We start from the raw sequence: 9,879 nt of genomic DNA, 5'->3' as shown, positions 1-9,879 counted from the left end.
GTACACAAGATCCACATTTACAGAGGAGCGATGGCGAGTATTAACTGTTGTGCCGATTCAACGGCCCCAACTATCCAGTCACACAGGAAACTGACTGTGTCTCCTTGGATATCTTTCACAAAGACTTGTTTTTCGGTTTCCTGCAGTTCATCTAATGTGTCTTTGCTCAAAGTATGAAAAGAAAAAAAAACTATATTTGTGTAATATATGAGTACAGTATATATAATTGTTTTATTTGAAACACCTAGAACTGTGTATAGCTTACATTCACCATGATGACCCTGAAACTGCATTGTGCTAAGATATTCTGCTTCTCTTAAAACATAATAGCTGCAGAAAAGAAAAGAAAAGTATGGTATGTATGGTTGATTGGTTGCGACAATGTATGATTTCAAAGTATGATTTCACCAACCCCAAGTGTGTCACCTGCAATTACATTAGTTCTTGTATTGAGTTTCAGTTTAATTGTTATTCTTCACACACTTTACTCTTTAAAGGGGCAATCTGGGGTTCAAAAAACAACAAAGCGTTCACCCTGCCACTTTTCTTTATAATCAGGGATGGGGCTGGAGAAATGTAACCACTCTCAAATTCATAGACGGAGCTATGGATGGCAAGGACTCAGATACAAATTAACCATGTTTTTAAGCTATACAGTGTTTTGATTTTTTTATAATTACATTGTTTACAAACATTGGAGTAAAACAAGATTATATTTTGTTAAGACAGTTGAACTAAGCTCATGAGGAATTCTTCAAGAATCAATAGTTATTTATAATTAATTCAAAAGTCATGTAACAATCCCAGATTGCCCCTTTAAAGTGTTTTCATTGCTATGAAAATGTCATCCATTACAATTACCTCATGTGCTCAAGGGGAATCAAATAGTTTCATGTTATGACTCATACAAATATAAATGTTGATATGTGACCATGCCAGCAGACCATTAGTTTAAACTGGGCCGCACTAATATTGTACACAGACATTTAGAAATGGTATGCTTCATTTGCTGCTCTCATGTGTAAGTGTGTTTGTTCCATTATATAAAAATGATGCCTGAGCATTTAGGTACTCGATGTAATGCTCCAGGGCATTACATCAAGTAATTGTCTCACATTGGCAACTTAGAAAGCATTAGCACTAAATGGCACAAATAATGCCCAATAATACTTAGAGTTTGATTTCCTTATCGGTAACTAACTAGATAAGGATTAGGGAATAGTCTCAAAGTCTATTAAAAAATAGGTCCTCGCTTCTGTTCTTATCAATGAAGAACGTTAATTTACTCAACGCTTTGACAATCTGACCTCTTGACTCAACACACACTGGCCAAGTCATATCGTTCCTACCGTCACAAAACTGTTGATAGAATACAAGCTTTCTGCATCTTCCTCTGCATTCTTCCATGGACATTCTCCACTTGGAGTCATTTACATGAATTAACTTTCAAAATGGATGCACTCCTTTTATGTAATGTGCTTTTAAGTGGAGTGATCACAGAACATATAATCATACTGTAGCTTCTGTATGAGATGTTGGAGGTGTTTATAGATGCAGCAGCCAGGCTTCAAGTTTGAGTCTAAAGACATACCCACATTCTATGACTCCATTGTAAAATGTTCCATGCTACCAAAGACAGTATACTGTATTGTTGAAGTTCAGACATTGACATTGACATTTGCACATTGCTTTTAATGATGTCACCTATTGAACCAATATATGCCCAATCTTTACAAGGTCAAACAAGGATGCAAATCTGCCCAGATTCACAAAGCACCATCTGCAGTGTCCATGTGCTCAAATCATACTCATCATAATGGAACTATGGACACACTGGAAGCTACAGCTAATCTAGTCACACACGATAGACATTAATTCCAGGGTCAGCAAAGAATCACAGTTTTATTCAAGGTAGCGATCGGCTTTGCAGAGAAAGCAAACATATAGTCCTCTGTGTGGTGTACTGTGCTACTATGACCAGTGGTGAGATTGAAACCTGTTGATTAAGCATTTGGATTGAAAGGCGACAGAGCATATAACGCTAATGGATCTACCTAGAGATGTGTCCTGATCAGCAAGTCTTGTTAGGGTGAGAGATGTGTGGAAAGATCTTTGCTTTTCAAGTGGTACCAGGATAAGGTACAGTATGTAGTTAATATGGACACAGTCATTTGCTGCTAAGATTCAAATCAATTACAGTGCATTGGGAGCGAAAAACATTTGTATGATGACACAAATCCTGAATGTTTAGTTGTGAGGGGAAAAAAAATGTTGATTTCGAGAGCTTGACAGGTGACATTTTTTAAATAAAAAGTTCCCTGGTGAGGCACTTTCAAATGGATATAGGGCCGGTTTCCTGGACAAAGATTAAGCAAAGTCCAGGACTAAATCACACTTTCAATAGAAAATTTCCATTGAAGGCCATTGATTTTGACAAGAATTACGCTTAATCTATGTCTGGGAAACCAGCCCATTATGTTTCATGTGAATAGTAAAATGAATGCTTTCAGTTTGTCCAATCCCTGTAAAAAAGGAAAGATCTGTAAAACTTGTAAAGAAAATAATCAGCATGTAACCTTTTTTAATTAAAATGTTTAAGGCAGAGACCAGTGATGTTCTGTATTTGTAACAATGTTGTCATGTATTCATTTTCAAGTGCTAACAACTCGAACTGGGATTTAATCTTCAAAACAAACTTTATTGACAGTTGGATCCACACATCATTTTACGGAAGGACCTCTTCTAATGGCTGCACCTGATGCAGACCGTGCTTAAAGGCATCTCAAGTCACTGGATTTTAACAACAAGAAATTGAATCACTTGCAAAGTATTACGAGTTACAGAAAGTGGATGTATCATTTCAAGGACTAAGAACAGTCATCTTTTTAAGTATTTCTTGGTGGCTGTCAGCTGTTCGTAATACATTATCAGCACTATCTATTTAAACATCCAGGGAGATTGTTTCAGAAATGATAACACAGCAGATTTTTTGTTCTATTTTCTATGCCAACCCATTATTTCATCTCCACATGTACTGTAGATGTATTGTTTCTTTATTACATTAAATTTAAATGCAGTCCTGTCTGTTTGTTGAACCTTCAACATTTTACGAATTGTAATTTTATTTTATTTGGTACTGTGTAAAGCTTCTGTACTGGAATATTGCAGCAGTTTGTATTATAAAAATGATATCAGAATAATATTTAAATAAATCATTTTCACAGACGGGATTCAAACACTGAAGGATTCCATGTTTTGAGTTGGATATTAGAACTGGGTCAAATACATGGTGATATATCAAATACTTTCACATTAAACTTGATTATACACTTATACAGCACAGTAATGCAGCTATTGAACTGTAAGGTGAATCGCAAAACACTTAGAGCAGTGGTACTCAGTCCGCATCTCACAAGCCGTATGTGGCTCTTTGAACTTAAAATGTGTCTCTTCAGAAGGTTCGAAATATTTATAGTTAATTTATTAAATTGAGAGCAGATCTGCCTGTTTGTTGGGAATGCTATTCATAACAACTACATCTCCTACCATTCACTGTACGGTTAGTGCATCATCCACACACAATGAATCACATGCAATGTGATTATAATGGGAATTAACAATTCAATTTGATTATAATCACAGGAGTAATTACATATGCTAGCTTTTTACTCTTTACTCTTGGTAAATGTATTTAAATTTTACTTTCCTCCTCCTTCCATTTTAAGTTTCCACACCTGCACATATTACCTCCTCAGAGGAGTCCTGCCCTCCTCAAAGACTCACCTGACCAAACTGCAGCCATACCATCAGAATGACTCTGTCCCATCTGTGTTTCAAATAGATTTCACTACATATATTTGTGTTGGTATTATGGTTTTATAATACATTTTAAGCTAAACGATAAATGCAGGCCTACTGCATATCTCATAACCCTTCAAAAACTGAGATAAGTTGTCTGTATTAGTGTGGTATGGCAGAGTGTGGCTATATTGGTCACTGGCTCTCTGGTTGCCTGAGAACTTAGGTCTGAGTACCACTGACGTTGAGACTGTACAGGTATTTCTGTGACAGCAGAAATATGCTAGCAAGATGTATTGTACGAGCTTGGTACTGCATTACTCGGGCTCTGTGTTGGTTTGCATTCAACCTCCGTGTGCACCGGGAAACGTCACTAATCGCAATTTCTCTGCTGGAAAAAATGAGCTTGTCACATTTCATCCAATCATCCGTTTGAGGGGACAAGAAATTCAAGAAATTTGAAATCTGTGGATGTAATCAAGTTTGTTTAATCAGAAGGTTTGAAATGAGAAAGGAGGACATTTAGGAAGTGGGGTGGAAACGCTGTATGAGTAACAATACAAAATTATTCCTGGCTTGTGTTTGTTAATTTGGTCAGCACCGAGTCAGTTATTTATGTGGAAATGAGTGCAACCCAGCCTCCAGCACTTTAATCTGGGTGCGGGCCTGCCTGCTACAGATCCCTCCGCAGGGACACATGGCTGGGGAAATTATTGTATGAATAAATCTGTGGACGGCAGCACATTCAACCAATGGATTCAAAAGTTTATTAATCTGATAAGAAATATACCATATTACAGCAGTATGATCATTCCAGATGTATTGCCGATGCCCAAGGGTCTGTCTGTTCCTCCACGTAAGGTCGATATGGAAACGAGAGATTTGAAATTCACATTCCATATCTTCTTACACTGAAATAGAACATGTAGGGCCAAATCTGCACTCAAACTTTAACAGTCTCCCTTTGATATTGATGCACGATTTACCCCAAACTCTGAGTAACACATGTTTTTTCAAGTTAGAACAGAGCCCAAAGTGTCAAAACATATTCAAAGTGTTCAGAGTAGTAATTTGGGCCCAAACTGTTGCCAACATGTTCAAAGTGTGCAGAATATTTGCATCCACATCTGTATTCACTCGGTTCCTCTCTTGAGAAATGGGTTTAGCACATAGAGACTGAGACAGACAAGGGCAGCTATGTATTGTAGCTGCTAAGTAGAATACATCAATAACACCCCTGTGGCTGATTTAGAGATGCAAGACATGCATATGACTCCCTCCTGCCCTTACCTTTGACCTGGGGGGGGCATGTAGACAGAATAGTGGTGGGCGAAATTCTAACAAGACATTTCGCACAAAGACATTGTTTAATGAAGCCACTATAATGCATTTCAAGGACATAACATATTTCGGAGTCTCTTTTTCTCTCTCTTTCTTTTTCTACCTTTCACACACACACACACACACACACACACACACACACACACAGTCTCTCTCTCCCTCACACACACACACACACACACACACACACTAGAGCTCTGCATTATTTATTTGTGCTCATTAAATGCAATCAATTGAAACTGGCATTGATGTAAGGGTCTTTAATGGAACTTTCAGAAATCCTTCACTTTAATGTACTGTGGCTTTTTTATCCCGTGTGATTGTTTTATTCTATAAGGCTTGGGGGGGAGAAAATGTGTTTAAGTCTCCCCTCAATGCTAAGCAAGCCTTGTGGCTTTAGGATTTAAGAGCCCCAGGGCTTTAGAAGGAAACCATATTGGCATATCTGCCGAAAGAACAATGAGAGGGCTTAGCACACTATACATAGAGTACAGTACAGTGGCATGAACGTTCATTTCTGTAAATAATAGAGTAGGTTAACAATAAAACATATGACACCATTTATTATGAGAGCCAAATGTAGGTGGTAGGTGGATATGGAATTACTGAATACGCCATAAGTTAGTGGGTGTAGATTCTAAAAGACTGCCAAAAGAATCGACTGTGTGGGGATGTGAGGGACTTCTTTGTTAAACTGGGGGAACTGCGAGGGAACTGTCCCACTGCTTAGTGATGATGTAAATAAACAAATGTGTTCTTTTCCATTTTCAATTAGGGCTGAAACCCTGTTATACAGGACTAGCAAACATGTTTCAGATGTGTGGAATTAGCACATGACAGAGAAATGTCTTGGCCCGGTAGTTATTGCAGCACAATAACTGGCCCAGTGAAACCAAAGGTACAGTATGGAATATGGAATTACCTTCCAGCACTATTACATTCATCATCCCTGTCAGCCATGCAGGGGCATAGTCAACGAGGCATTGTGTACACACAAGAGCATCTGAGAGTGACAGTCTGTCATCAAACTAATTCAAGTAGTTTCAGGGCATCTTAGACTCTGAAATGAATCAATGACATGAACAAATAAAATAAATTAAAAAGTATAACATGGTTACGCTTTACTTATATCGTATTGGACAACTTCAAAGTCAAAGTTGGTCCCACAGGGCAATTTTTATCCAGGTGTACATTTTGTTTACAAATATATATATTGATTTACTTTTCTTTCTCAATCCACTCTTTATTAGACACTGAACCTCCAGAGATTACACTGGTAAAATATATTAAACCTGTTGAAGATGTAACTTTATGACAGTCAATTTTCAATGTTGCACATGGATCGTTCTCATCTTTTCAAAGCTTACTTCATAATAAATGGACCACAATGGGCCTACACATTGCTACGATATAATTAGGGGAACATTTTGTGGTTACGCAGAAAATGAGAATGCAAAAGCTCCTTGTCAGTCCTCACATATGGCCTATCCTTTTATTTTGATCATAAGTTTCTTTTAAAGATATGATAGCTGACTTTAATAACTTTTCATCACATTTGCCAGAATCTCATTGACTGCATTGTAATAGATGTCATGTGATAAGATGGGGGACAACCCAAGTCATTTGAGCTGAGAGGGAGAGTAATATATCGTCGGCAGCTCAATCACATCTCTCTGCAGAGCCTGAGTTATAGCATGTATTATGAGGTCATTTGGCCCACCCCTCCCCCTTGGTTAACTTTTAAGATGAGTCAAGCTCTGAAATATAGCACATAAAGCAATCTGCTGCAGAAATTAGCCATGTGAAATGTCCAACGTCATTAACGCAAAGACAAAAATAACAGTTATTGACATTTACACAGTGATTACACAATGAATTTGTAACATGAATTTGCATGTTTATTAACAAATTATAATTGACATTTTGATATTGCATGTTTCACACAAGATAATACAGTGCGTGGTGTTGGTAAACCAAAATAGAAGGCAAATAGAGTGAGCTATTGCACAGCTAATATTGCTAAATTACCACTTGTATATATTTGTTCAGTATGATTTACTCATCTACATTAATCTAACGCTTTTCTGAATAGTTATACCAAATATACCAAATACTGTATTAATGTGCTTTATTATCAGGAAGCTATACCTTCTCATGCATTTATAGTAATACCACTAACCACAGATATGTTTAAGACTTCAAAGTGTGGTTCCCTACTGTTTCATGGCATTTGCAGTGTCCAAGGGAGACAAGACTGGGTGACCTAAAAAAAAGAAAGACTCTGACTCAGACTATGGCTTCAGGGATATTGTCTAATTAACATTTTAATTAACACAAAATATTGTTAACTCTAGGCCATTCTCCTCTCCTCATCTCAGACAGACTTATTACAGTCAGTGTTAGCTCCCCTCAACTGCCCTAAAACGTGCTGCAGTAAAAATGTCATATTGCTCAATAACAATAATGTGAGTCCAATTCATTGACTCAGCTGTGTACAATTTATTGTGGACAACGCATCACAGGTTTGAGTGCAGTAGCTACTAAAACCAGAAAAGAGGAAACTTTGTGGGCTTATTTTGGTAGTGGAAAAAGTGTAAGGATGGTTTGGACAATAGATACAGTAGATCAGCTGGGTAGTTGAAAGAAAGTGAGATTGCAGGATGGACCAATGGATAAAAGATGGTCAGAGGGTAGCATATAGCCAGATATGAGAAAAGGTTGGTGGATGTATAGATAGATAATGTAGATAGACATATACTGTAGATGGATGAAAGATGGGATGGGTAAGATATATAGAGAAAGAGTGTAAGGTGGTTTTATAGGGGTAGAATTGGTTGCCAAGAGAGTGCATTGTTGTGTAATCATAAGAGTTCTGAAAGTTCCATGGCAGTTGCAGTAACAATGGGGCTCTCAGAATGTTGGCCTAAATCAACATTCCACGTGTTAACAGATAGGAGTTTTTGAGTCACAAAAAGCTGAATATTTTAAAAAGTATAATGAGTTTCAAAAAGTTCAATACAAGCACACCAAGTTAGATTTATCTGCACATTGTAAAGTTGGATTTGTGTGAATAACTTACAAGTTGTAGGCAGAGTAGCAGTGGGAAAATTGGAAGATTTTGATGATAGATAGATAGATAGATAGATAGATAGATAGATAGATAGATAGATAGATAGATAGATAGATAGATAGATAGATTAGTTGAATAGTTGAAAGAAAGTCAGATAGTAGGATGGACCGATGGGTAAAAAATGTCAGAGGGTACTGTAGCATATAGGCAGATAGAGGCTTGGAGGATAGATGGATGGATGGATGGATGGATGGATGGATGGATAGATAGATAGATAGATAGATAGATTTGGGTTTAGCGAATGTGAGTGTCTCCGCTGGCTGGCTCATTTCCGTGATCATGTTTTCGAGGTGTCAATGAAAATCAAGGAAGTCATTATTAGGCTGAAGAATCTGAAAAAAATCTGAAAAATAGCCAAAACCTTAGGCTTGCCAAAATCAAGTTTGGAACATCATCAAACAGAAAAAAAAAAAAAGAAGCACAGCTCAGCAAATGGGCAAAGGAAGACATCCACAGTGGATGACCGAAGAATGCTCAGCATGATTAAGAGAACCCCCAAAACTGTCCCACAGATCAGGAACACTGTCGGGGAATCTACTGTACCGTGCCTACCAACATGACATGGAAAGAAACATGCTAGCTGGTTTGATACCTGAACTATCGTAGCAGAGATTTGCCTCACAGTGCGAACATACAGTATGGTGACTGTGTCTCAACAGATCCACTGCATAAACTTGCAGCTATTTTTAGCCTCATGTGTCATTGATTCAATATGGTTGAATTTATGTGTAGAGAGGCCAATGTATTATGGACCAATAGCCTATGTGGATGTGGGAAATCTGTTCTGAACTGAAGCAAGTCCAGTATTAAGTAATATGAAGAATTATGGTTAGGATTTTTCCTGGAAAAAGTTGTATTGAATTGAATCGTTTATATGTTGGCATTTGAGCATTGGGAATGACCTTCTTCAGCTGGAGGACTTCCTCCTAAATGAATGCTATTGCTGCAATTATTTGTTTTGAGGCAATCTATAGAGGAAATATGTACTAGCAAGTGGAAGTCAATAATATTGACTTTGAATCTAAAGTACAGTGCTTTACAGTGCAAAGTCTCATCATGATGCATCAGTGGACATGAGGAATGGCGCTGTGGCTCGTTTGAACACATTTGTTATAGCTTTTTTCAGCAAACAGCTTTTAAAAAACAGAAAGCTGTTGTGTTATTTGTGTGTGTGTGTGTGTGTGTGTGTGTGGGGGGGGGGGGTTCTGTTGTGCCATAGGTGTATAACAGCCTTGGAAAGAAAGCTAAGCTATTATTAGCAAAGCTAATGCTATTGTGGGAGTTAACCGGTAAGTCAACAAAAGTTATAGCCAGACAGTTTTGAGCTTTTGAATGGCCATGATAAGTCGGTAGCCATCAAGGAATGAGATCACATGAATGTTCAGTGAAGAGCACTGTTTTGGTACAAATAAAACACTTTAAAAAATCTGGTGGTTGAAAATGGTCTGTGTTGCAATGGAAGTAGTCATATACATTAATTATATCCCCAAAATGTACTTTGGACATAAATCCAGTATTTTCATGTTCAAATCGAGACAGTCTAAGAACAGAGCATGATTATGGCACCTCTCCTTTCCCTTACAAATTTGAAGGTTGGGCTTTGGATGGTA

Source organism: Argentina silus, assembly GCF_951799395.1.
Source record: "Argentina silus genome assembly, chromosome: 1".
Taxonomy (NCBI): Eukaryota; Metazoa; Chordata; class Actinopteri; order Argentiniformes; family Argentinidae; genus Argentina; species Argentina silus.
This window is presented reverse-complemented; position numbering follows the sequence as displayed.